At 40.1% G+C, this 22698-nt stretch overlaps 1 protein-coding gene across 6 annotated transcripts in view; it reads left to right on the forward strand.

The window, feature by feature from the left end:
- The first annotated feature begins 13337 nt into the window (after positions 1 to 13337).
- gulp1a (GULP PTB domain containing engulfment adaptor 1a) overlaps positions 13338 to 22698 on the forward strand; it is a 53386-nt gene continuing 44025 nt past the window's right edge. For all 6 annotated transcript variants that reach the window (XR_004165803.2, XM_031585896.2, XM_031585874.2 and 3 more), the window contains exon 1: positions 13338 to 13449. The gene's annotated coding sequence lies outside the window, so the exon portion shown is untranslated. The remainder of the gene's footprint in view (positions 13450 to 22698) is intronic.

Consider the following 22698-nt stretch of genomic DNA (forward strand, 5'->3'; position numbering starts at 1 on the left):
CTTTGGCATACAGAAGCTTTGTTAGCTGGTTTTGGGGCTTTCTGGGACGAAAAATCCGAGTGGTCCTGCCCTTCTGCTGGTGCTCCAGATATGCATCTTTGGAGGATCTGTCTGACAGGCCACATGATGTAGCCTAGGACAATGTCCAGATGTTCTTCCTAAAGAACAAAAGCAATGTTATGCATGTTTTTTTCCTGAATGTAGTAAAAGGAAAATACTCCATACTGTAAATAAAAGCTAAACAAATGAAAATGTCATCTCACTGACCATTATCCTTGCACTGCCATGCATACCTCATGAACTAAAAGCAAATACATCACTAGCATTTGAAGAAATGTTGTATTCCATTACACCTAATATCAGTTTCACAACACAGAAGAGTAGGTACAATAACATTGGCATACTACCAACCCGGCATTTTTCTCATAAATCATTGTGAAATATTCATACAGTGAAGAGTATTTTTTAACTTGTGCTGTACTATACACAAAACCCTCAAATGCCCCACAGTGACAAACTGTTTTGGTAACTGCAGGTGAGTCTAAGCTGCTTATCAAGTCGTTTATGAATGACGCCCATCATTGTAAAAATCCTTAGGGATTGCTATACACAAGCTGGCTCCGAGGTCTCACACACTAGCTGCATAAAAACACACCGCAAAAAAAGTGTCTCTTAGCAAAATTACATTCAAACTAACTGCTGTTCATGTAAGCATGGAACAGCCGTGTTCACGACTTCTTTTTAATAAGAAAAAAGCGCTGCCTTCAGCGCCTTTTTAGTGCGAGAATTCTCTAACCTTATCAACGGAAATCATACATTTTAGCGATACATTATTATCCGTTGGTTATCAACTACTATTATTAGCTAGCTACTATGGCGAATAAAATGCATTTACTTGCTTTAGCTTAGGCATTTGAGAAGGAGGAGGGTGTTCGTGAACAGCCAAGGCGCCGTTAATGGCTGCATGAAATCCTCAATTCATGGATTATCTTAGCTATGATACTCTCTTGAGCAATCTACAGTGCTAATAGCTAGCGAGCTGTTTACGGCCACAACCCATAGAAAGTTCAAAATGCCCGGGATATGTTGTGCTGTTGGATGTGACAACAGACGCCAAAGAAACCTAGATGTACAATTGATACAATCGTGAATAATTGCGGTGTCTTCTCTCTGCTAAACTCTCCTGAGCAAGCTAGAGTGCTAATAGCTAGCGAGCTGTATAGCTCTTTTATATGGGTTTTAGCTACAACTCGTTAGCCCATATTGGCACTCTTGCTTGCTCAGGAGATTAGTTTTGATAAGACACAGCACTTATTCACGATTGTATCAATTAACCACCACTAAAATAACACGGTTGATAAATCGCTGTTTGAATTAGCCCCCCTACAACATGCTAACGTCGCTAACCACCACACAACATGTCTAAAAGAAGCAAATACCAGAATTATTTAAAAACAAAAATACTTACATTTCCCTCGTCTTCAGTCCTGCGACGGATAGATGGCACCGACCCCCCTTTCAATATCAACCTTCCAGCGAGTCCAGCGTTATATTGGCCCAGGTTGACAAAACAGTCCAATTCAAAGTTGTTAGCGCACACTAACAGATATTTGCCAACTCTTGCAGGAAGATTGCTTTCATATATGAAATCAATCCATAATATACAAATCAATATAATATATTATATTATATTATTGATCCGTATAATAATAAATAATAATAAACTGCAAGAGCTATATACAGTTCCCCAAGTACACATTTCCCCAAAACGCAACAATGCTATCTAACATCCCCCAAGCCTTCTAACATTGGCAACGTCGCTAACCGCCCACACTATTGACTAAACGGTAAAAAAAAAAAATTTGAAAGATAAATGGGGGGATGAGATGGGGGGGGGGGGGGGGGGGGGGGGGGGGGGGGGGGGGGGGGCGGGCCAAGGCCATGTAAGAGAGACGCCCATATCATTGTGACGAGAGACTGTTAAGGAAGCTCATTGGCAGTCACACAAGCATGACGTTTCTGACGTACAAGAACCATAACAAATCGCGGGAGTTGTTTTTTTCCAGAGTTTTTGGGTCTGTAGACATGCCAGATACCCAAATTAACGTGTAGAAGCACTAAAAAAAGTGGAATTTTCATAATATGTCCCCTTTAATGAAACACTGTGTAATTAATGAAAATGCAGGCATCACATTTCTTTCACCAAAAAATATTATTTTTCTACAGCTTGGAAATGGTAAAATACATCAGTTGTGTAAAACACAGCAGATAAAGGCTGCAGCCAGACGTAGGTCATGAGGGATATTAATTCACATTATTATACGGCTCTTCAGAATGCTGCAGAATGTTCCATTGAATTGAATGGATTGTCCCAACATTTGGAGGTCTGATTTTTAATAATGACAGCTGAAAATGAATAATGGCCGCTGCCCTTGACAAAGGCCTTCTAATTCATATGTTTCATAATCATCTAGTCCGTTCACTTACTGTAACAGAAATTCATTGTTAGTTGAAATCAGTAGGCAATTTCTTGCTACGCAACACATGCAACTTTTATGTTCAGTTAACGTGAAGGACTATTTTTCTCAGTGAAATGGCAAAAATCATTAATAATCAATATTTCCATCATTCCATCATTTTGGCGGCTAACCGTATAATAAGCAAGCTAATGTATAGTCTGCCAGCCATTCCTGAAAAATAAATTCCCTCATGACAATACAAGACTAGCCGATGGACGATACATTTTCCCTTACTTAAACATTTCCACGCCTCCCTAATTGGGAGAGTGTGGAGCATAATATCAGCTTTTCAACTTATTTTGTGTCAAAATGCAACCCCTGGACATCAGATGTCAAGGCCATCCACTCAGTTGGTTTAACCTCTCCACCAGGGCACTGCTTTGGACGGCAACATTACTTTAAATCAGCAGACTTATGCTGGGGGCAAAGAGCCAGAGCGTTCGCTGTTAAAATGCATATTTAATGCTTTGGACACGTTAAATGCAAAGCACTTATTGCATATGAAAGCTATCCTGAGCAGAAGGGAAAGAGGGACTCGTAATGTAGATGCCATTAGTGTTCAGTGTGTAGCAGACAGTGTCTTCACAAAACAGACTGTTTTATTATGTTGGAGACATTTGGACAGATGGGAAGACATCTTCGCTGATCAGAGCACCATAGCAAGAATAGTAGACCTGTATTCGTACAAAGTTGTAGTCTGCATTATGAAAGCTGTGGATTTCTTCCTTCATACAAATTGTTGCCTGTCTAACAAATGGAAAGCCCAACAGCTCCCACTACGCACTGATTGGTGGCCATACCAGCAAAAAAAGGAAGTAAAATGAGGTAAAATGCGGATGTTCTCTCATTTATCAAATTGCTTTGCAATCTGCAGATAGCTCAACGGGGACACATGCCTCTGTTTTTTGTTGCATTCGGGCGCCCACTAGGTAACCTGTTCCAATCTGTATTTCAATCTGTAAGCAACAATCAGCACGTAAATGCTGAAGTTTCTGGGACACTCACACAATTACACCCCTGGATGTTTCTTTAGAAATACAGATTCTGAATAAGAAAGAACTGAAAACTGAAAAAAAATGCCAATTGTAAAAAAGAAAACTTTTTCCTGTTTGGCTACTTTTATAAAACTGTTGTGCTAAAGTACTTTGTCAAAGTACTATGTCATTGTATTTAATGCTTCAGAGGGGGTTGGATGGAAAATACAAAATTGCTTTAATGAATCTATAGAACAAAGGAAACGAAGGGAATGGAAGAGAAATCAGAAACATAGCAGATTATCTCACGCTACCATACATGTGGCAAATGTAGACAATTCATACACACATAAAGTGGTATATACATGATACATGTACATGTTAAGTAGAGCAGTGAAACAGAAAATGTTAATGTGTGTCAATTATTTACATTATGGGTAAAAATAGCTACCACAAAGTATGTAGATGTATCATGAACGGGGTAGAATTAATGCATGACAGTATGGTAGGGAACACAGTTGGCAACAGAAAATGTTGACTGAAATATCCTCCCCATTAAGTATATATTTGGCCCTAAAGCATCTCCAGAGGGTATGAAGTTGATTTTCCTTTGAGGCAACAGCAATAGCAACTAATGTCAAGGTCAGCATACAACATCGCTCTTAATGGCTAAACATTGAATTTGTTGAAGGTATAAACATCTCAGCCATCAGAAGACCATTTGGAAAAGCAGCAATTGGTTTTGGACAACACACATAATGTAGCTGCTAATATCGCCCTTTTTATAATTTCACTGCTTTTTGCCCTGATGCCAACGCAATGTGACTGACATTTCTATTTTACTGTAAGGTGACCTGGTATGCAAATTTTCTCCATCCATTTCACCCCTTTTCACATTTAATGCATGCACAGTGGGTTGTTTGTATCACTTAAATTGCTCGTCATCCCCTGGGGGGGAGCAACCTCCTTTCAGCAATGTTATATGAACAGCTGTGATGGGTTGCGCTTATAATGGCATTGGTGGAAGGTGATTCGTTATGTATAACCTTAAAGTGACACGACTGGCAGACAATAGCACATGGGGTGGCGTTGAGGCACTGTATGCAGTGTCTGTCTGTGTTTCTGTTAGGCCTTTTTTCTTCAAAAACACAGACATATCAGACGCTAAAGCGTTTTTTTGTCAGTTTTCTCTTTGTTGAGTTCTCTGTCTGATATTGATTTGTTTTGAGGTGTACAACTTGTCAAATTAAGGAAGCGTATGTACAATTTTGATTGGGGGCTTTAAGGGGCTGTAACACAGAAGAGAAGCAACTGTGAATAGACCACTGTGAATTGATTTTTAGCTGTTCAGTTACAAGAGCTCTTTGTGGCACGCCACAAAGTGTGTCAGAAAAAAAGTCTTTGGAATGTGTCCAAACAAGAGGGCAGGCATGTGCTGCTTCAGATCCTTAGAAGTGACCAATGGCAATCAATCAGTCATCACAAGAGTCCCCTGAAGAAAGGCAGCAGGTGAAACATCAAGGATGAAACATCAATGATGTGATTACAAAACTTCTCACAAAATCCCAAATAAAAATGAACACTTCCAAAATCATTGGGCAAAACTTCTTTACCATATTTGTGAATTCCTGCTGTAAATTCTAACTCTAAACTGACCCACAAATGTTTGGACACACTTGGCGTGGGCATCAAACTCCTCTGTTTGTCATCACAAAAAGCTATTTACTTGCTTGAACGCAAATGTTTTCATTGTTTTGAAAGCCCTCCAGTATGTGAGTAAAAGATATTGAATACACTTGATTATAACATCAAAGAATGATTATTTTACAATGGTGCATGCCAATACACACAAGTCCAGCATATGGGGCATAGGCTTTTGGTCTTGTGGGTTTTCTGCCTACATTTTCCTGCCAAATGATTTGTTACATCCTATCTTCCTGAAAGATCACTTCACCCTTGGAGGATATAAATGTAATTTTAATAAGAGCACCATATATTTTTCATTTGTGCAAAGACAGACTGTTAATCTGTCAACTTTGCCTTGACTTTACACTCATTAGATGTATTCACATGATCTCATATGATTTTACGTATATTCTTTGCACTGCTTGCCTCACCTTCTTTGCTGAACGTAAAGGACATGGTGAGAAATGATCATTTACTAGATCTGTGCTCAATATTATATCAGACCTATGAAGAAGAGGAAGCACACAGGGGGATTTCATTCACGGTTGTTTAATAATACAAGATTGGTACACACAATGCTGGACAGAGCCGTCTCAGAGGAGCAAGCAGTAGAGAAGGTGGCGTGTGGAGAGAAGTTAGAATCAGCACCACAGCATGAATTACGCAGAGGGCGCAGAACAGCAGCACCATAAATGCAGGAAACAAGATGTAATAGTCTGAAAAATAGCACTTAAAAATATATTCTCCCATTAATAGGAATGGTCATGCTGTGATGGGAACATTTTCTGAGACATTCAAGCAACATTCTAAGGTGAGTAAAAAATAACTCAAGACATCACCAGTCTCTCAGTGTAAATTAATTCCGAACACCTGAATGAGTTACACAGACTTGCATTCATTTGTGTGCATTGACATTCATTATGTATCCATAGGTCTGATTACCTTCTTATCTGATGTGAGCTCCTGAAAAACAGAGATAAAGAAGAGAATAGCTTTGGACATGGGACATTTAGCCCTGTTGCCTAAACAATGCTACAGGCTGATTGTGTGGAAGCACTTTGTAAGCATCGGGATTTGTTTTCAAGAGCAAAGTATTTAGAGAGCAGCTCGGCACTGAGATTCACTAATTAGTCCATGACAACTTTAAATCTTGAGATGAAATCCCATCATTGCAGGAGCGATATTAGTATGCAAGCTTTTGTCTATATAGCCAGGTTACTAAAGATATTAAAGTTGTTTTCACAAAACCTTTTTAGGGGTGTGACGGTCGTGGTGCGACCGCACAGGAACGGCGCACACCTGCCCCGTATTGGCGACCGTAACGCACACCAACACCTGTATTTGCATGCACACACAAACACACAACTGATTACACGAACTTCAACAAAGTTCAAAACTATTGATTTAAGTGGACAAGGTTGGTGTACCAACTGTGTGCCACTGAAAAAAAGGGTAAATGGATTATCGACTTGTTGGAGAGTTTGTGACCTCTACTAGTTTGTCGGTCCGACATAAAGAAGCCGGGAATCCAGAACATTTATTTTGGTTCCTAGCTGAATTACACTGCTAATTGCCTAGACTGGCAGAAGGGACACTGGGAATGGTCTGGGCCAGATATAAGGTGTTTTTTTTTTACAAACCTGTAAAACGTGATTAGTTATTACTTTGTTATTTCTTTGTTTTAGGATACTTATGTTTATGTCTCAGGGTCTGTCTTGTCATTGTGTATTTTTTTTTTTTTTTTTGTATCTACCCCTTTTGTTAGAAATGGTGCTGGCCACCTCTTATATATGTTCATTGTTCTATCTAGGGGAAGTCTTGAGTTTGGTCTTGTCAGGTATGTATATTTATGTAGGCCTTGTAAACTGCTGATTGTTTTCCTCTAGGCTTAGCAGGTTTCTTACTTATTTAGACTGCTGAATGTTGTCCTCTGTTTAATGAGAGGCTTAGCAGGTATTTTTATGGAAATTGTGACTGCTGAATGTTGTCCTCTGCTTATAGAAAGGCTTAGCAGAGTATATTAAAACATTTATCTTTGAACCCTCACTCTGTCTCTGAGCTTTTTGGCCAAACCCACCATTAGACCCGAAGCTCGGTGCATCACAAGGGGCACAGAGGAGTCATTTGCCTGTATCAGTTGTAATAGGGGACCTGTTTTGTGTGTTAGTAAATCCATTTTCCTCCCCTAAAACTATTTGTGTCACCGCATTTTTATTTACTATGGTGATAATATTTCCTTTCAAAACACTCCCAGAGATGCAGAGTTCATATCTGTTTAGCAAGTATTAAGTATTAAGTATTGATTGAAAGCCATATGGCAAGCACAACCCTAGACTGCAAAACAACAGTATGAAATAATTGTGCTCATGTTGAAAGTCGCTTGTGAGCCTGCTAGAAAGAAAAAACATGAATCTTGTGTGCCCCATTTTGTGCCAAGTGCTCTGAAGTATTAGCACGGCTTAAAGTGTTTTTTTATTAAGCATTTGAGTGCAGATTGTGCAGAGATGTATCTAATTAAATGGTAATCAGAACTGATTAAATGAGGCAATAACAACAATAACCCTTACAAGTAACACCCTTTAGGGTGCTGAAATACATAGCTTATAACAGCTTGTTTTCATAATCTACTTCTTAAAAGAATATTTCTATGGCCAGAGAGGTATACAGAGAGTATTGGCTAAAAGAAGCACATATGATGTCCAGGTTTGACTATATGGTGGTGTCAGAAAAGGAGGTTAGATTTCTCTACAAGGATCCACATTTCTTTCAAAGGTTTCGGGAATAAAGTCATGGAAACCTGAGCGGGGAGTTCACACAGGACTCTCTTTGGGGAAGAGACTTGGCTGTTCTGCAGGGTTTTGTAAATTTTATTTACCAAAAGGGTCTCCTTACTGATGCTGCCAGTTCAAATCGTACCATCTCCGGTTTCGCCATGAGAACACTGGTGGCAGATCCAGAAACTCTCAATATAATTTTGACACTCACTAGTGATGCCCTTACCTCACACGAAATCCAATCAAAAGAGTTCTCACCACAAAGAAAGTGTGGAAATTAGGGGTCTTGCAACACCAGGCCACCAGAAACCTCACCTAAATTGGCTTTTGCCAAGGCAGTCAATCTCCAAATGCCAATTAGTGTGCAAGCCTTACTCTGCCAGATGGCTGGGGAAATTAGTACAGCTCATCCTAACCTGCAAGGATGAATTCAATCCCAGAAGCCCAGTTCAGTGGGTTGTTGGTTTCTCCATTGTGAATGGTATATGTCCTTCCATAAGAGAGAATGCTACATTAAGTTAAAATTAGCTTTTGGCAAACTACCTCTTGCGTCTTTTATGTTGTTAGTCCTTCCGACACAAGTGACATATTCAAGGATGCCGCAAATTATTCCATGGAAACTGTAAAACTAATAGACATGGGGGATTTTTCTCATACTTCCGGTGCCATCCGCTTGCACCCTCCACAGCACAACTGGGATGGTCCAGCTTATCGAGGGACTTTCAAACAGAAAATTGGCCCAGCTGGTGCCTTAAGTGAGACCAGGAAATTAGATTGCTACCTCTAAAGCTGCCACAACAACCTCTGTCTGGCAGTTAACCAAGCCCAAGCAGGTATTGACTTTCCCAGCTGAATTGCAGGCATACTCTAGCACAGAAATGCCCTGATAACAAGAAAAACATTACCAGCACTGGTCTGTCTAAGTCCAGACTGTATGATAATAAGATGCTCTATCTAGCTCTAACTACGAGTGACACTTTTTTTAACCAATACATGTGAAGTTCCCACAGTCTTTGAAGGGTCCTCGCCACTGTTAGGTTGGTAAATGATAAAACTTCAGAGGTGTTTCTTTTCAATCAATTTCTTTCCTACAACATTCACCACATATATAATAGATTTAAATGTACACACACTCAGGGAGCACACTCACGGACCTGCATGCTTTATTTTGATCTAGGGGAAGCAATATCCAAAATGTAGCTAGTCTACATATCAGCAAATATGCATTATTGAGATTGCTTGAGATACTTGTTAGTCTAATCAAAATGTTCAATAATAATTTCCAAGGTTACACTGGCATAATAGAGGGAAATTGACGTGCCATTCTTAATCCTTCTCTTCCTTTCAATTATGTCTTGATTGTGATGCAAAGCAACTAGTTCACTGCCTGCTGTTGAATTATTTTGATCCGTTGATGGATTCTAAACCATAACATCTTTAGATACTTTGTCACAGCATGTGGATAATATGCAGTTCTCTAATGAGGCATTGCTGATTGAGATGGCTGAATAAACCACAGTGACTTTGGTTTGATTTGAAAACAAACTACACCGTTGCCATGTGATTCTGAGAGCACAGATCATTTCCTTGTTTTCTGGCAGAGAAGTTGCTGGGAAAGCCACATTTAATATCTAGTGGCTTAGGTTTATCTAACAAATCAAATCCCCTTATCATCCAGTACAGCATTCATTTCCCATTGCAATATACCATCACACCACACACCCACAGAGGATTGGCACTGATTTTTGAAAGCATTGGTACATTTTTTCAGTGCCTCTCTATGGGAAAAATCAATGCCATAGTAAGGTAATGAACTGCGATCTCCTAGATAGCCGGACTGAGGGTCAGCTGAGGAAGCATTACATTATACACAGGGTCTGCAATCATCTCTCAAGAAAAACATATACTCTGTATTACTGTGGGCCTTAGAACCAGATTATGTTCTATGTAAGGTTTGGGCAGACTACAGTGAAGCCTGTGTAATTCAGATTCTGCACAGATTAGAGTTGGACCATGCAGAGTCTATAAACAAGCACACGTTACATGAATTTTCCCTTATATTTCCTTACTAATTGCCTCTACCCAGTGACTCTGTCACTCTGCGTGAAGCCATTAGGGTGGAAACACAAATGTGAAAGTGCGGCTCTGGTGGTCTGAGCCCGGGTGAAACCCCCACGTTTGCAGAGGTGGAAAAAGATTCATCAGAGGCATTCAAATTTTTTAGAACTGGCAGAGGAACACAGCAGAACGGAGTTGTCCTGCCAAGTTCCAGTATGTTCCACATTTTTATCAATCGCTGCAAGGGTTCAGGGATCAGTGTACTCCCCGTTTTTAGACAGCACTTGTGCTCAGCCACATTCCTGGTATCCTTTCCAGACTTTATCCATATGTGTTCTGCTCCGTCTTGAGAAATAGCGGGGTGTGAAATCCCGAGCCACTCTGAGCAAAAATATGATTGCCTTATCAGCAATGACTTCCTTTTTAATGGGATTGCCAGCTCTGCCCGCTGGGGCTGTTTTGGTGCTGGCTCCCCGGCTGTCTCTAACCCCTGTGAACATGCAAAGTCCTTCCCCGCCGAGAGGAGATTAAAAGCGTATCACAAGCGGTTTGCACGCGGTTCTGACCGCATCTACCCTCGGCCTCCTCGTGGGTGGCCAACCTGTCTTTGGACTGAAGCGCTGAAGATGCTTGAAATCCTGACATTTGGCTCTCTGCCAGTTTAGTGTTGACTCACAATTTTTTTTTTTATGAACAATGCATTACTTAGCCTATATAATATTAATGTTGCTTATGTAATCATTTTATGAAAAAAGGCATACTGACTATTGTGTCCAGTAGAGTCATTTTTTATTACAAGTCCATGCTGTTTTAATATGTCCTTTGCTGTTAAACAATGGGGAAGTTAAATCACTGCTATTATACATTTGCTCATTAACACTGGTTGCGCTGAACAAGTAGATCACAATCCTTTGTAAAAGGGCTCCAATGTGACCATTAAAAACTGGCCTAGCAGTGCTATGGGGAATGGAGTCTTAAATGTTGTATGTCATTTCTCTTTGTACAACTCAAACAGACTCCATGAACTACTCATGCGTATTATCAGGCCCTCTGTAATGAGCACATGTTTTTTCCACAAAATCCATAACAGCATCCATTTCAACTGAGTCCTAGGCCTGGCACTGTCTTAAATGGAGTTAATTAGATTTCGTGTAAGGCTGAAACCATTTTTATGACTTGTTTGAAACTGGCAACATTAATCTTGTGTTTCAAGTGATTTACTGGACCACCAAGAATCTTGACCCATCTTCACAAAAGATTAAGTACAATATGGAGGAAGAAACAGCATTCAAACATAACTGTTTGATTTGTGGAAATTATTCATGTGGGTCTCATCTAGTCTAGAGGTTGCTGAAACAGACTCAGGGTTAGTCTGTGAAATTCTTCCCAAATGTATTAAACACATATAACAACGTTTGAGAGCATTATTTTAAGTCCCATCAGCATGGCAAAATTTCAATTCCTCTTGAGGGAACGTTCAGCTATTACTACTTACTATATGTTACTGCCATGGAATTTTTTACAGCCCACATTACCTGTAACAGTTACAGATCAACAAGTCATTGAATTTATTAGTGATTTAGTCATTTAGTTACATACCCTCAAGAGCAACATTCAGGTACAGTCATCCTTTTACTTTATAATCATTTACTATCATTTCAGTCAAAATTATTGTTGACATTCTTGATTTGCTTGTTGATTTGTCCCATGTCAAATTGTTTTAAGTTATTAAGTCAACAAACCAACATAATGATTCAGAGAACATCAGTGAATGTATTAATAATATGCTGTATACCTCCTACATGCAAATCCAATCTCTTTAACTTATGACTGAATGCACACAATTTGCTTGCATTAACTCTGAGCAAAGTAAGCGCATTTTCAGCTCTGTTAATGTACGTCTCCCTCTACTTTCTCACTCTTCCAGGCAAACATCATGAACAGAGAGTATAAGGCCCATTATATTTGCTCAGAATGTAATGATTTTTCCACCCTTGGATGTTCACTGTGTGTGTGTGTTGGGGGGGTGGTCAGGTTTATAGCGACTGCTGGAAAGGCAGGAAGGATTTCATTGCCTGTGGCCCTGTGATAACAAGAGAACTGGCATCTTCATTACGGAGTCAATTAAATTAAAAAGGTTTTGTGTAAAATGACTAAGATGGAGAGGCTGCTCCACCGCTGATAGCTTTATGAACCTCAGATGTTTATCATTTCTTAAAAGCTATGTTTTATTCCCTTGCAATATATATTTATTCATATTGGTCTAGCACTACGCTTTTGGAGTATAGTCACTGTCAGTCACTCACTAAAGCCTGTACCCATTTTTAAAGGAATAATACCAGGGATGTGCATTTAATCCTGTGTATAAAATGCCATTCATTGGTAAAAAGCCATTACAAGTCAGCATTGCTTGGTAGCAAAATCCCCCTGGGCAAAATATGTATGGAAAATTCCAATGCTATACAGTGTAATTCTCTGTTGTCCAGATATTGAAAAGCAATGGATTTTGCCAACGAGGCTATTTCGGTAAATGCATTTAATAAGACAAGATGTGGTGCATGTCATTAAATGTTGATGTTATTTTAAATAAGATGTAATTCATGCAAAATGTTATCTGGGCAGAGTACCACCCTCTTGGAAAGCCTTGCCAGGCACCCTGCTTTAAGACCTCTTTTATAATGTAAATACAGGCAATGTTTTCAGTTGATAGCTCTTTCATCCTGATCTCAGAAGACTCCACCTGGGCACGTCTTGCATCAATTTTTCAGTGGAAAGAAATGGGAGACAGCTCTTGACTCTTGCTCTAGTAGTGTGTATTGATGATATATGTGTGGACAGGGAGCAAGCTGTCTTATGGGTGGACATCCACATCTATTCTGAGAACACTGCTTGAGGTGCGGAGGCACGGTGACCTACTATTCCTCTCCCAAGGACTTAAAATGAAAATTGGGATCAAACTTTGACTTAATCCTTAACAAAACTTAGAGAAAAAACACTTTTCCTAATCATCTGGGGAAACTTCAGTTTAATGGTGACATTCTGCCCTCTGGGTTTGAAGCCCATTGAATAGCTGAGATCAAAGCTTTAGGTGACACAACTGTATTATTTGTATTATTATAATAATATTTAAGACACCAAACTCCAGGCAAAACGAGCGTGATATTACTTTAGCATCACATTAAGCAGAAGACAGGAGTAGGAAAATCTGTGCGGTATATTCGGGGCAGCTAGATCATTCATCCACTGTTCCTTTAAGTCGATACCGCTGGCTGGCAATTCCTGCAGCAACTACCAGCGGCGTTAAACGGAGTGCGCTGACGTCATCAAACTTTTTCTCGCAGCTGAGTTGAGATGTGGGAGACTGAAAGAGGGTCTGGAGTGAGGAGGAGAAAGCGGGCGGTACCATTACGCCGGACCGTGCGACGACGACTCTTGTCGGTAAGAATGATTCGTTTAATGTACTTGGACCAGTAAATGTATTGCTCAAGACTGTGTTACAAGTGCCTAAAGTTGTGGAAGGTGTTTTTATCTTTGACCATCATACAGATTGTTCCGTGATAGGCAACTTAAAATCTCCAAAAGTGGTTAAATATTTAATATTTTAATGTATTTAATCTTGTATGACACGTGTGAAAGTATTTGGCATGTTTGTAAGGATATTTGTGTGAGAGATAAATTCAGAATTTAAAGTTTTGCCGTCTTTTCAGTGCTCTAAATTCGTATGTTTTTCAAGACTTGTCTCACGAAATGGAACGTTACATCCATCAGCGGTGCCAGGCACAGCAGGTTAATTTTTAAACATGGGTGCGAATGTCAAGTGGCATTTGAAGTTTGAGACGAGTGGGATTGGCCACTGGTGTTCAGTAGCAGGACATGTTTCATATTTTAAGGCTACTTCGATTAAATCAGAACACACACCATTCACTTAGTTTTCTCCGTGTGTGCCTTTTGAGAGACTTTTCGTGATGTTTTCGTGTCATAGCGGAAGTTACGAGGAGGTTTATCTCATCCGAACGACAAAATCTTTGATATGTCTTTTTTACTACACTGTAAGAGGGATCCTGATCAATTTGAAAACAGTTTTCACCCACAACACCGGATAGCCTGTGTTTGAAACCCGTCCTCGCCCTGGGGGATTTTGTCCCAGTGGGTGGGTTTGGATTGAGAATGGGATGACAGTGGCAGAGATGCATCATTATATTCATGGGGCACCTCCGGCAAGACAGAGGGACCGTCAGGCTGCCCCGTCATTTCCACAGAAAAGTCGTTCTCGAGCGCCGCGCTGCTTTTTAATGCAAGCTGTTCTGCTTTGTTTGTTAGTTTCTCTTACAACGTTTTCAGTTAATATCAAAATGTTTGGTAATGTTTGTGTTGCTGCGTAGTAGTGTCGTCTACAAAGGAGAGTGATGACTGTCGGAAATATAGTCAAAATAAAGCTTGTCGAAGCTTTGTCAAAGGAGATCCAACTGAGTTGGATCCACGGTTGCTAGACATTTCATGAAATTGTTGTAGGAATATTCAGTGAAGTGTTTGGCTGTGGTTTTTACTCATCTGTGTAGTGACATTAGGTCTGTTACCAAAAACAGCATTTTGTATTGCTAATAAAAAATGGGTTAGTTAAAGTTTTTTAGATTTATATCTGAAGTGTTATGTACTGACTTTATGGTTACCACACTTGCATTTTAGATATCTCTCCCACATGACAATAACATAAAAAGACACACTTACTGCTGATAGTTCACATGCTTTTGTTGGCATATGTTATTCTGTAATGCTGGGGCAACATTTTCTAATTTAATCTCACCCTTAATGGTATTTTCTATAAACAGTACCTGTGGGCTGGTCGTACCTCGTAGTCATCCCTGTGGATCTGTTGATGCAATTAGTTGATCAAGAGTGCTCCAGATGGTAATCTGTCAACTCCATCACACCATAACACCATTATACCTTCCATTCATATCGTGAGGACCTTGAAAATGTGATTGATGTCACAGTTTCTCCATGGTACACCTCTTTTAGTCTCAGAGGAGCCCAGATTGATTCTATCTGACTGTACCCTTTCTGTACAAATCATTGGAATGATTCTGAAACATTCTGTAGCTTTCTTTGACATTGTATTATTGTACATCAAAATTCAAACGCTTTGTTGAGTTATATGCTTATATGTAGGACTGATTGTAGATGTAGTCACTGACCTACTATGATTGCTGTAATTTCCAGATAAAAATGTAATCCTTATTGTTTGGCCCTTTTTAGAGAGTCCACAAACCCTCAGTGAAAGCCAGGGAATCAACTTTTAAACTGTTAACGAGGCCTACCTATCAAGCAGCCCTATCTCTCAACTTCTACTCCCTCTACCCCTCCCCAAACTCTCATACATCCCAACGTCAGCACCAACCAAAACGTACCTAACACCTTACCTAAACCCTTCACACTAAGTCTGTGTTTATTTCTTGTGGCTACAATCCTCTACCTCCAGTTGATACATTGATATTTCCATTTTGTGCGTTTTGATCCTGGGACTCATCCACACACAAAAAAAACCTTAATCCAGCCTTTTAGTATCTACCCCAGGAGACTCCCTCAGCCTCATTTTAATCAAGTTTCCATTTACTCTATTTTTGGACGTTTTCTACTGTCACTCTTTTTTGCTGCATATTGTTTTTCCTTTACCCAGAAGCTCCTAGATTAAGACAGATAGTTTATTGTTGTATTATACTGCCACTGCTGTCAAATTGGCAGAATGTACCAGCGCTGAATGTACATCTGAAATGGTTTCTGACATCTTTTCACCTGAGTTTGCCACCATGACGAGTAAGGCCACTCACCACTGCCCTCCTGCCTGCCAATGCACGATTCCCTGTCTCCATGGCGAAGTGTTTCAAGGCTGCCGTCCAGATACTCACCTGAACAAACTGTGCCCATTACAGCCACATCCCAGTGACCTCCAGTCAGTTACCCTGGCAGCCAGGTGGCTGATGGACAGACATGTAGATTAACGGAAGTAGGCCCTATCCGTGCCGGGCCAGCGGGTGCACATGCAGGGTTTATCTGCACCCCCGCACATAATTGGCTAATTAAAATAATTGATTTGTGGGAGACTGCTGGCACCCATTCCTTCAGGGCTCTAATTACTCGCTGCCTGAAAGGTCGTCCGAAAAAACCCACACACTTGCTGGAGCTCTTTCGGGAAGGGCAGGAGCCACACTCTCAGCTAGAGGAGCTTCAAAATCAAGGCTCTGGAGTGTAACAGACCTAGCCCTCGGCTCAGGAGCCGCGGTCACCGTGGTAATAACCAGGCTCTCAGCAAAGTGTGAGTGTGTGAGTGGGTCTGCTAAGGTCACTGGAAGGGTATTCCTCTCTGATCTGGGTCTATAGTGGAATCAGTGGCAAGTGCATTAGGAGATGCTAACAAGTGGGGAGACACACATAATCTGTGTGCATAAAGCTCTCACGGTTGTCTGGTGCCTTTACCAGATAAACAATGATAAACTTGAATAGTTGTGGCTCCTGAATCCTCCTAGAGATGCTTTGTGGCGCACAGTGTGATGTCAGATAGCATTTGCACGGCATTTGGTTATCTGAAAGACAAACACTACTTTTAACCTTATATGAACATGCTCTGTCCTTTTTTCTCTGTAGACCAAGAACATTAATATTTCCAGTATATCGGGTACTTTTGGGTGTAGATAAGGGCAAAAGCGCTGTCTGTAAACTAGTTGATGCATACATACCAAAAGAGGAACGGTCTTTAAAGGAGAGGTCATGTAGGGAGAATCTGTAGACTGAGTGTGAAACTTTTTGCTGAGAAAATGTTATTATGTATACAGTCCTTGTGTGCAGCAGAGGAGTGCAAACAATGTCTTACTGCTCGTCTGTGTGCAAGGTCACAGAGGGCTGTTTTGAGTTGGAGGAATTATCTAACTTTCTGTCAAAATTAGAACCACTTTGGTCAAACACTCTGGACTCATGCACATCCGCTGTGCATGACCTGAAGTTACTTTAATTACTTGGCAAAATGACTTTGCTAACATAAGCTAAATTCTAAGCGCAAACATGGGTGGGTCAGCGCAATGCTGGGGTATGTCCACACACAGATGTGGGAGTTACATGTTTAAATGGGTGCCTTCAAAGCAACACCTTTTTCCATGAAACTTCTAAATGATGTAATGCCTGGCAGACCTCCTGCACAAGAACCTCCATCTCCTCTGGTGTAAACCGCTCTGTTTGTGACCGGAAATGTGTTGTTTGCTCTATTGTAGAACGAGTACTGAGCTCCATGTGAATGTTAATAAGGTACAATTGAATCGTTGCGACTGGCTGATAAAAAATTACTTCATTGCCACTTCCACTAATTACTCAACCTATTTATACCTGATTGTGCTCTGCTTTGTGTCAATGAAATGAGCGAATATAGGTATCCATTCCTATTCTCACTGCACGGTTGCTGATGCACAGAGCCTGTTCGCGGCGCTTGTTGCCCTATGAAAGCAGGGCCCTCCGTCTTAATGAGAGCAGAGAGGTCAGGTGACAGACTTGCTGGCTCACATTACCTGTCAATCGGTCCTGTCCAGTTTGAAGCAAATGCACAATGAATCAGCAGTGTTGCTGGGGAAACCGTGTGAAGTCACTGCTCTTTAGTGTCGTTTCCCTGATGAATTGATTTGAAGTTCACGCTCAGTGTCGTGCCTTGCATCTTCAGCTGGAACCACTGGTAAAACATTCTGATAATAATGTAGAAAAAAACCTGTACTTTCTTGTGGTCTTGAATTCAACAGCCTGTAATTCTCTTAGGACCTGCTTTGTACATTTCCCCATCACGACAGGTTACTGTAGCTTGAAGACACAATGGAGGAAGCTGCTCCTTTTAAAACAAATGAAAGCTCTGTGCTTACCTTTCCGCTCATGACAGCCGTTACAGCAGTTTTGCCCATCCACTGTGTGGCTATAGCCAGGTATCTCCAAAAGCAGTCATGACCAGACTCATAAAGCCACATGAAGTGACACTGGTGATTGATGTTGAATCCTTCTCCCAAGCATTCAAAGATGAATTTGGGATTTATTGTTCAAGAGTAACAGTCTAAGCACAAGTTGAAGGGCATAAGACGCACCTTTTGGAACATAATTCTCATTATGTCGTTGGTCCACTGGTGCAGGTAGTTTTTGTTTTTGTTTTTTTGTTAAGGTCTGCAATTAACCTTTCAGGACAACCTTCAGAGGATGTAAACAGTCCTCAGTTGCAGTGCTACAGTTTGAATATTTAAAAAGAGAAATGTAAATTTTTTCCCCCTGTTCAGTATTCCCTATTTTATGCATGCAATGTTTCAAGAAGGGAAGTAGTTTGTGTGTTTAAATTGTGGAATATGTGTGACAAACCAAAGGCAAGTATATCACACAGAATATTTAGGCTATATGGTATGAAGCTGAAGTCAAATAGCAACATGTATGACAGTCATTCTGCCAACATCATCTTCAGTGAGGCATTATTTGTGGTTTTGATGAAACTATTATGGAGTTTCTCAAAGGTTCCCTTCATATTATGATGCAATTTGTGCAACTTAAATTGAAAACAATGCCTGAATCTAATTCAGACTCAAACTTACATTTTAATTGGGTTAAACCAAGTAATTTCAATTTCAACTGATTGCATTATCTTGACACAGTGATAATTAGACAGAAACACACTCATTTTTCAGATACTTTTGCAGCACGTTATTTCACACTTGTGATCTGCTTACTTTGGGCAAATATCTATGAAATGCAGTTATTGATAAAAGTGGAGAATATAGATTTTTTTTAAATTATTTTAAGAAGTAGATTGTTGTCTGTTTTCAACATATGATAGGGCTCCAAAAACACTAGTCTTTTATGATTATTTTATCTGAGAGCACTTTCTTTAGCGGGAACATATATCTCTTTGACAGATAAGAAATAAGCTTCAGTTTTTCCAGTGTAAGTGTCTGTTTCCGTCCCTTTACTTCAAATCGTCATGGAGTCTCATTCCTTTACAGCTCACTGCCATTTATTACTCTCTCCTTAGTTTTAATTTCCCAATCATCTTCTTCTAGTCTCATTTCACACGATGAATTACCATACAGCAGGAGGTCTTTTTATCTAGCGTGAGCTAGTCAATAGTTTTAATGTCACCTAATTAATCCTGAATTATAAGTGTTCCGTTTGATGTGTTTAGTGCCTTTGGTGGAGTGGGCCATGTTGCGCTATCATGGGTGAGCATATATCTCATCATAGCAGTCCTGAGGTGTCTGCGGGTAATAAACACTGGCATAGCTCTTGGCCATGAGACAAATGTAATCCCAGAGAAAAGTTATTCTTGGGACTTCTCCATTCATCTTGTGCCAAGTTCCCTCTCAGCCTCGCCCGTAAAATCATTCCAAATAATGCTGTTGTTTACGGTCACTTTTGAATTGTCAGCACTCCTTTAAGTTTTTTTAATACAATGTAAACCACGCAAAATGTTTAACTTAGCAGTTTTTACAGTGAAGTAGCATGTGACATCTCAAACACCACATGGTTCTCTCATTAAGGCAAGAGAATGAAAATATTATATGTTGCTGAGCGGTGCATTGCTAAGATAGTTGTAATAAAGTATTTATGACAGTGGCTCCAAAACCTTTCATGGCAGGCCCCCCTTTGACAATAAGAAAACATTTCACCAAGCTGCCCCCCTGTGGTGCAAAGATTGAGATGCTCATATGATATCAGTTAAACTTACATATTTCATCAGTTAAACACTTTCTATTTTATTTGATTAGAGCTCTTGGTTTCATGACTGGCTATGTATCATATTTTTGTATTCTTAGGATCAGTTCATGTTAGGCACTTGTCCGTTGTATTAATAATTAGGCTAGCTATCTCTTCTAACATATAGGCTAAATGGTACAAAGAATAAAGTAGGCTATAAACTCATCACCAAATAGGGATGGGCGATTTGGACTTGGATTTGGACAGTATTTTCAACTGTATGGACGGTGTAAAAAAAATTGGCTTGAGGAGTTACATTAAAACAGTTATTATGATGAGGACCCTAATTATTACCACCACTGCGCCAAGCAGGGAGGTCATGTAGTGTTTGTCAAAGTTTTTTGTCTCCCGTCTTTTTTTCAGCAATTTTTGCTTGCCGATTTTTGCTTGACGTACGATTTCATACGATTCACATGGGAGACATAGTATGGTTGTAGCCTCACGTGTCTGATACGGAATACAAGGTTTGTGTCCCTAGGTGTGGGGTTAGGGTCAAAGCACTTTTTGGGCAATAGCTTAAAAATTGTTTTGCCAAAATTTCTCAAATTTCTCAAATATCTCTTCTAGGAAGCGCACTACCCTAGCTCATTCCAGTTGATCTGCTGAGTGGCGCCACCTAGTGAATAATAATGGTCTAAGCAAAAAATCAGCACCTAACTAGCCTAGATCTTGTGATGTAAAAGTTCAAACTTCACGAAATATGACACCCTGCATCACTACCACATTCTTTGGAGGCATGCCAAATTTCATTAATTCCGTCTATAGGGGGCGCTGCAACTGACACATTTGACTATCCCAAGAACCACTTAAGCTAACATTTTGAAAAAAATGAATAGGCAATCTTGATACAATTTTGAGGGCTACTTCAGAATGGCATATAGAAGCTACTTACCCAATTTCAGACAAATCAGCCATAAGATGTTGCTACATCAATTTACAACATGTTTTCCTCTATTCCCCTGACGGTTTGGTATATCTTCAAAATTCGCTTTGTCTTTAAATTTAAATTTAAATTCAAATGGTCCTCTTTCACCTGCTGAAGTGGTCAAATCATTAAACCTTTCGCTTCCTGGGGCAGTTCACACAACTGATTGGACCCCAATGATGCTTGCTTCTGAATTTAAACGTATTATTATGATAGTGTATACCCTTGTCTTGCTATAAAATGGCGATACTTGTAGGCATATACTCTAGCATTTACTATTGTTATTGTATTGCATGTACAATTGTTAAGTCACACTCACCTCATATTCACTAGACCGGTATAAAAACCTCAGAACTTAAAGGGAAACTTCGGGATTTATTTAACCTGGGCCCTATTTTCACATTTTACATTTTCACTTTTTGGGTCAAAAATCGGTCCAGTATTGAGTTAGAATGCTACTTCAACTTCATGGGTTTTAATTCCAAGAATTATTGTCATTAGTGTGCTACTACAATGTAATTGGAGGTTGCTTTGGATAAAAGCATGACAGTAGTACTAAATCTAATGTAATGAAAGACAAAATACATTTGGACAAGGAAGGTCATTAAAGCGTAGAAGAATCTTACATCCGAAGTCCTAGAAAGAGATAAGGCAGGCAGTGCTGTGGAGTGATAGCAGAAGGTGCTCTCTGCCTCGCTTTAGACGCTTCGATCTGTCGCACATCTGCCTGAACACCTTGAAGAGGGAGTGCAGTGTCCTCTCAGGAATGCCCAATCAACATGTACTGCTTCAATGCACAATGAGATTACAGAATCTGAACCCCTTCATGAAATATTCAGTCAGCATGACTGTGAGGGATGGAATACTGTGGGGTGAAGATTTTAGAAGATGCTAAGTTTGTGATATTAGGGTGTGTTAGTTTTATTGATTAGCTCTATCTTTGACAATGCCATTTATGTACTCGAATTGTCCCTCTGAGCTTACTTAAAGCGTAGGTTGTTTTTTAGGCACTTTATATAGTTTTTTGTTTTAACTGCAGGTCAGCTGATTTCGAATGGTCTTTCAAAGGTTGTCTGGTTCTGATTCTGGTAGATTTTATGGATGAGAGGATATCAGCCAAGCAGCTCACGTCTCAAATTTCCCCTCAGTCTTTGTTCCAAGCCTGTTTCCTCAATGCATCATGTCATCCAACAATCCAGGTTTTATCTCCAGTGTTTTCCTGGAGTTTAGAAAGCATATTGGGAGTTGTGTCAGGGAGAGCTGAGCCAAGCTTCTGGAAATAATTTGCAAGCCGTGTGTAAAATCTCCACACTCGACATCCACAGACCATCATCTTTGTCACTTCATCACTCTGTGCCTTTCTGCCAGATTGCCAGATTGGTTTGAAATATTTGGTAAACCCTTGGATATTTCAGGCCATAAGATTGGCTTAAGCTTTGTCACATCAGGAACCATGTTAATGTGCACTAACGCATTTGGATTGCATGATAGGATCAGTTTTGTATGTCTTCCTATACTGTATGGATATTTAGTTGTGTCTAAACTATGCTGTGTCTTTAGTTTTTGACACTAGCTGATGGAAAACGTGTGCAAACATATCTGTTTATATTATACCCTGGGTGTTATCACTCTTTCCTATATAGTGACCCTTTGTTTTGTCTCCACTTGCTCTGCTGTCACCATCATGTAGCCTCTGTGACAAGATATCACGCAGAAAAACATCATCTTATACATTTTTCATGCTTTACCAGTACCTATCGTAGCCCTAACAGTGCTCCTGGGACTGTCCTGAGTGTCTTCTTAGATTGCATTGCATCTTCCAGAATATGCATCGACACTAATGATATTCCTGTCCCTGGAGTGTCAGAACACAGGAATCTATCAGTATCAGCTGTGGTTGTTCATGCCCATCTCTTCCCCCTCGTTAAACCAGTTCTCAGCCCTCCTGCCCGTGCGGGTCTTCAACTGGGTCTGTCCAGCAGTATCCATGGTTTGGGTTT

Source organism: Clupea harengus, chromosome 2 (genome assembly GCF_900700415.2).
Source record: "Clupea harengus chromosome 2, Ch_v2.0.2, whole genome shotgun sequence".
Classification (NCBI taxonomy): domain Eukaryota; kingdom Metazoa; phylum Chordata; class Actinopteri; order Clupeiformes; family Clupeidae; genus Clupea; species Clupea harengus.